Source organism: Canis lupus, chromosome 18 (genome assembly GCF_011100685.1).
Source record: "Canis lupus familiaris isolate Mischka breed German Shepherd chromosome 18, alternate assembly UU_Cfam_GSD_1.0, whole genome shotgun sequence".
NCBI lineage: Eukaryota > Metazoa > Chordata > Mammalia > Carnivora > Canidae > Canis > Canis lupus.
The window spans coordinates 39,143,804-39,150,352 of NC_049239.1; positions in this window are offsets into that span (position 1 = coordinate 39,143,804).

The following is a 6,549-nucleotide window of genomic DNA, read 5'->3' on the forward strand; positions in this document are numbered from 1 at the left end:
TTAACCATGCCCTGCCCTTAGCGTCGGGAGGGAGTCCACATCCTGCCCGCTACTCCTACTCTCCCCACTTTCTATGGTTTGAGGTACACTCAGGAAGTTGCCTTTCTCAGCACAGGGGATCAGGGCAGGATGCTTTAGAAATGATGCTGAGGGGGATCCCTGGGTGGCACAGCGGTTTGGCGCCTGCCTTTGGCCCAGGCGCGATCCTGGAGACCCGGGATCGAGTCCCACATCGGGCTCCTGGTGCATGGAGCCTGCTTCTCCCTCTGCCTGTGTCTCTGCCTCTCTCTCTCTCTCACTGTGTGCCTATCATAAATAAATTTAAAAAAAAAAAGAAAGAATGCTGAGGGATGATGGAGGCTTGTTGAAATTTACACTTTTTTAGAGTCTCCTGTTTTATCTTAAAACTTCATGTAAACTTTGAGCATTACTTTATAGTATATTTCTACTTATTTTTTTTATTTTTTATTTTTTACATACTTATTTTTAACATCAAAGTAGGTAAAGACACCGTCTTTGAGAATAAGGGACCCTCCAAGAAGATATACCTTATTTGTCCCAGGCCTACACTTCGTGTCCCTGGGACATAAGCCTTAGAGGCTAGAGTAAGTCACAGAATGGAGGGATGTAAGGCAAAGACCAAGTGCACACAGTTGGTAGGTGGTGGAGGTAAGCTTGGAACCTGAGGCCCGACCAGAGGCCTGCCAGGGCAGTCGGGCAGAAAGGAGTTCCCAAGCTTTTCAGGCCAGCTCAGCTGTCCTCTCAGGGCTGAGAGTGACTTCAAAGGCCCTATCCACAGGCCCTTCCCTGAAAAAACAAAAACACCTGGAGAACCCTCAAATGTTAGGGCTGAAGACAGTATTACAGATAAAACTGCCCCTTTATCTTAAACTCCCTTTAGAAGTCAACAACAACAACAAAAGTTAATGCAACAGACTGATCCACCCATTTCACAGATGAGAAAACACGTCCAGGGGGGTCTGGAGACCCCTGGCTGCTTGGAGCCCAGACTCCTGGATTTCAACACAGTTCCCTTTTTGCAAAATACTAAACCAGACTTGGACGGCACCCACTCAGGAGTTGGGTGGGTTCCCGGAGGGCCTGCCTGGGTCTCTCTGAGCTCGCCAGCCCGGACCTCGACCTTCCGAGTCAGAGTCATCCGGGGGAGGCTGCCCCCGGGGTGCGGGCGGGCGCTCCGAGGGCGGGGTGTGCCCGGCAGGCGGCGCTGCGGAGCCGCGTCTGGAAGCGGGTGGGGCTGGGGGAGGGGCGCAGGACCCACGGGAACCCCTCGCACCCCGCCCCGCGCGCAGCGCCCCGGCCAGTCCCGCCTCGCTGGGCCTCCGCCCGCGGCCCCGCCCCCGGCTTGCGCCGCCCTCCTCGGACATCTCAGCCCTCCCGACCCCCGCCCCTTTCAAGCGCGGTCTGCACCCCCACCGACCTCAGGCGGAGCGGGGGCTCGACGCCGACCCCGCCCCAGCTGGGGCTTCGGACGCGGCGGGGAGCTGCGGCCAGGAATCCCGGCCTCCCGGGGAGGGGTGGAGAGCGGGGGGCTGGGCAGGGGCGGAAGCGAGCTGGAGCCGTGCTTGTCGGCGCCGCCGAGAGGAGCAGATGGCTGGGGAGGGGAGAGGGTACGGGGGGGTGCGGGGGCCGGAGGATGAGGAACGAGGAATTTCGACGCCCCGAGTCTCCCGGGAGAAGCCCCCCCTCCCCATCTCCTCCCTGGAAGAGGGGGTGGCGGTCGCCGGGCTGCCCCCTCGGAGCCCGGCCTCTGGCCCGCGGGGTCCCCGGGGCGCGCCCCCCGCCCCCCGAGCCTCCCCCCTGCGCGGGCCGGGCCGGCGGGGTCGGGGCCGCCGTGAGCCGCCCGGGGCGCCAGGGTTAAGGGGCCGCACCCCGAGGGGCGAGGGGGCGGCGGGAAGCCGGCTCCCGAGCTGGGAGCGAGTGCAGGGATCGTAAATAGCTGAGGGAAAACGTGTTAATTGGAACTTTATGCAGATGAGCCGGGACCGGGGGCTGGGGGGTGGAGGGAGGGAGAAGGTCACGCGGGGGCGGGACCCAGCCCAGTTCCGAGGGGAGGGGGAGCAGGGCTCTGGCCCGGGGGTGCGGGGGGTGCGGGGGGTGCAGGGGGGGGAGCACCGGTGAGTGTCCTGACGTCCCGGCGCGGGCCTCCCGGGAGCCCGCAGGTCCCCGCAGGCGAGGCCTCCTCCCGAGCCCACCCCCACCCCCACCCCCACCCCGAAGCGAGCCCCCCTCCCGCGGCCACAAGTCCAGGGTCTCGAGGCCCCGCGAGGGTGGAGGACACCTGGCGAGTGTCTGTCTCCGCCAGAGGCTGCTCACCTCGGGACCCACTTCCGCTGCGTCCCCAACCCTCGGCCTCCGCGTCCTCCCCCTGCCTCCTCCGTCCTCTTCCCCATCCCCGGCATCACCCTCTCCGCGCTGGAGCGTCGTCTGCTGCTTCCGCCCAGTGTGCCTGGGGCGGGGATGGGGCGACTCGAACTTTTCTCCCCTCACTTTCTCCCGGCTGCCCCCTTCCCCGACCACCCCACCTTTGGGATGTTTCTCTGCCCGCAGAGTGTTTGGTAGGCCCCCTGGGCTGGTCAAAATGTAGTTCCAGGGTCCCTTAGTGATCTGCTTCAGGAGGGCCTGGGGGCTCAGGAATCTGGATGTTTCCACCTAAATCAGAAGGAAAAGACCCTCATTCTGAAAAACACTGGCAGAGAATCGGTGGGTGGGAAGGATGGGGCCAGCTTCCTTCCACAGCGCCGCCCACTCCTCCTCCAACCCTGTGGACCTCACCTCTGCTCAGAAGGGCCTTGGCGACCTCTGGCGTGAAAAGGTGCCAGGAACGAGGAAAAGTAGGAAGGAGAAAGGGACAGAAGGAAGGAACCTAGCTCTTCCCTCCCCAGCAGGATCTCCAGCCTGCTTACCTCCCCTTCCCCTCAGCTGGGCCATCTTTTTCTCTTACTCCACCAGCCCGGCCTCAGCTTCTCGATTCCTTTCCCCCTCTTGAGCTGAAGTTTCTGGACAGGCCAAAGGATCTTGGGCGGGGGGGGGGGGGGGGGGGTGGGGGGGGGGGGGGGGGGGGGGGGGGGGTGGGGAGTGGTGGGGAATGGCAGAGCCACCAAAGCCCCCACCTCCAAAAGAAAGGGGCAAGAGGCACCCCAGGGGTTGGAAGAGGAGGAGAGAAGCTGGACTTGAGGGAAGATAATAATAGCAGCAAATATGTAGGTCAGCTTTCCACGGGGTTATTGTACTTACTCCCCACAGCAAGTCGACTTAAGCAGGTACTCTTGTCCCCAGGTCACAAATGAAGAAAACACAACAGACATTCAGAGAGGTTAAGTAACTTGCTGAAGGTCACACAGTACGTGGGAGAATAACTAGGTCATTCACCTTCCCACTTCCCCAAAATCATTTCTCCAGAGGTCACTGGCTGCTGTCCCAGGCCTGTCCTCCCTGCCCCACCCCCAGAGGTAATGAGGATGGGGAAGGGCATGGTGTACAGAAATGAAAGGAGATGCTCAGGTTTCGGAACATCTGACAGGTCTGGCTGGAAGCATTAAAAATTCATGTAGAAACCTGACCTCAGCCGGACCTTGGGTCTGCCACCTGGACTGTCCCTGGCCTTGTGGCCTCTCAGAGCCTGGTGGGGGGACTTTCCCTTCCGCAGGGTCGCCCAGAAGCCCCATGTCTTTGTATCTGGGAGGAGAGGGGTTCTCTTAGGGATTAGGGGCCTGAGGTCAGGTGCCAGCGGTTCAGAAAGCAGGGCTGAGAGCCCTCCCTGCTACTCGGAGTGTAAGAACCTTAGAGGCTTAAGGGCTTACAAGGCCCGTCATCTGGCGTCCTTCTCCTGTTCCTCTGCCGGGCGCGTGGATGGATGCTCACGCTCAGTTCACGTTGGCGGAAGCCCGGCCGCGATTCCCGAGGTGGCCAGTGGGGGGCCTCAGCTGAGCCTCTACTGCAGCTTCCAAGGACAGTCAAAGAACCCCCACTGATGAGGTCAGAGAGGGGCAGCCTGGCCTTGGGGCAGGGCTCTAGTGAGCCCTTCTCTGGGGAGAAGGGGGAGAGGCTTCCTAGCTCGGGGGCCATGGAGGAACTGCAGGGAGAGTTCAAAGCAGGGTGGTGGGCTGCAAGTACCTGCTAACCCGGGCCAGCGTGATGTGATACAACCATTCTAGCTGGAGTGAAGATTTGGGGCGAGGCCACGAGAGAAAAGGCTAGAAAGGCCGTTGGTACCAGACTCCGAGGGATCTTTGATGCTCTGTTGGGCATTTCATTTTTAACCTGTAGGCAGTTAAGGAGGCATTGCAGGTTTCTGAGTTGACAGGAAAACACGATGCACATTTGGGTGGGATGGATCTGGCTACCACGGGCAGGCAGGGTGGGAGGGAGAGAGACTGAAGGTAGGAAAACCAGAGAGGAAGGTACTGCTCCGTGTTTATTCTAGGCAGGAGGCAATGAGGAGATGGAGTGGGAGGAGCGGGGAGGGGGGAGGGGGAATGGAAAGGGAGGGATGATGGGTCAGGGCCCCAGGAGGGGACTGGGGGAGTGGGTAGACACAGGAGATTAGAGGGCTGGGGGCACGGGCAGGTAGTGCAGAATGTGGATACCCTCGCAGAATGCGGCAGGTCAATGAGCTTTGTTTCCTTCAGGGGTCGGGGGTCTTGGCCAAATCCCTTCCCCTCTCTCGGCCTCAGTTTCTCCCTCAGAGCACTGGTGGTTGGACTGGATGTCCTTGAAAGCCCCTCCTGTCTCAGAGTGTGCAGCTCAGGGCTGTAAATCAGTCTTCTGGAGATGCTGGGTCGGTGGGTGGGGGGTCTGTGCGTGTGAGATCTCTAGAGGTGGTCTCTGTGCGGGGTCCTGCTGAGGCAGCTACGTGTGCATGCATTTGGGGTGCATCTGCCTGTTGGTGGGACCCGTGGGTGTCAGCTTGCCTGCACGTGCTCCGGAGCTCCGCGTTGTGTGAGTGTGTGAGAGAGAGCGCGTGAGCGTGGGTGTGCACGTGATGGGCGTCCGTGGGTCTGTCTGGGCTGATGGTGGTGGAGGTGGGGGTGGTGGAAAGAGGCATTGCTGTGGGCTTCTTCCTGAGGCTCGCACACTCCTTTTGCTTTCACTGTTCTGAAATAGCATCTGGACCGAAGGCCCATGAATATTTCACAACGATAATTCTGTGACCTGGACAGCCTGCTTCTGATTTCCCAGCATCCTCCCTCCCCCTGCCCAGTCCGCAGCGGCTCCTCCTCCATCAGAGCCCTAGTCCCACTGGCTAGTCTCCCCAAAGCCAGCCTGTCCCAGGCCTCCGGGAGACCCCAGACCCCGAGGCTCCCCGGCTTCCTCACTAGCTAGCTGCCTTCTCTGCTCTCTCATTCTTACCCAGATCCACCTGCTTCCAGTGCCTCCAAGGCCTTCGGCGTCCACGCCTTCCCATGTCTGCCTCCTCTTCTTGCCATCCTTCTGACTTGCCCAGCCAGGGTCACGGGATCTTGGCATCCCCACTCTCTGAGCCCTGGCATCCAGGTCCCCTCTCTTTCCATCGGCACCCCCAGTTTACATTCTTAATCCTAAATGTAAACCATCAAGCTTCTCCCCTCCATTGCTCTGATGAGACTCACCCCCAATCTCTATCCCAAGTCCTTCTTAGTCGGGCTTTTCCTTCCTCAGGCCTAGCCGTAACCCGAATTCTCCCTTTCATGCACTGGAGAGATGAAGCTTCAGATGCTCCAAGGCAGCAGGGCACCCCAACTTGAGATTCTTATCCCTCTGGTGCTCCTAGGCCTGTGGTCTCTCTTCTAACCTGCTTGCAGAACTGCTTCTCTGCCCTGGCCCATACCTCACAGGAGTCAAGGGAAAGAGACCATTGATCTATACAGGGTCGTTGTGTACAGCTGTGCAGGCTGCACACTGCACAAAGGCACTCAGCCAAGGGGGCAACTATGAGCTGAAATTCAGCCTCAGGCTCTGCTTGCTGAGGTGTTTGCTGTGGTGTGGGGCTGGGTTCTCCTGAGGATGAGGTGCCTTTTTCAGATTTGCCCTAAAGTCATGTTTGGGCTGGCTGTGACCCTGGATGTCTGTTATTTCTCCCTGCAGGGTAAGGTGGGAAATGCTCTTCCTTCCTGAAGGAACAGGGCCTGGGAGGGAGCTGTTGACCAGGCTGCAGGCCTTCCCCACAAGCTCAGCTCCTCAGGCGCCAGACAAGTCAGGGTCATAGGTAGTGGCTTCTCCCAGACCACTGGGAGGTGAGGTGATGTCAGCACCTGCTCTTGGCTGTCAGATTTCATCGGCCTGCTGGGGACTCCAGGGTCACCCCCTCTTCCTCATTCTTCAGCTCCTCCTCTGCAGGCAGCAGCATACCAGCTCAACCAGGCAAGAAGCACTTGGAAGGCATGCGATGGATCCCCTTTTTCTAACCCTCCTGGCCCTGAATTCCTGATGCTTCTAAGCCCTCTTCCCACTTTCGAGGTCCTGAGTCAACAAATCTTACAGAAAAAGATAAAATAATAGAATTTTTTAATAAATTTTTTTTTTTTCCCAAACAACTTCTGTTGATCTTCA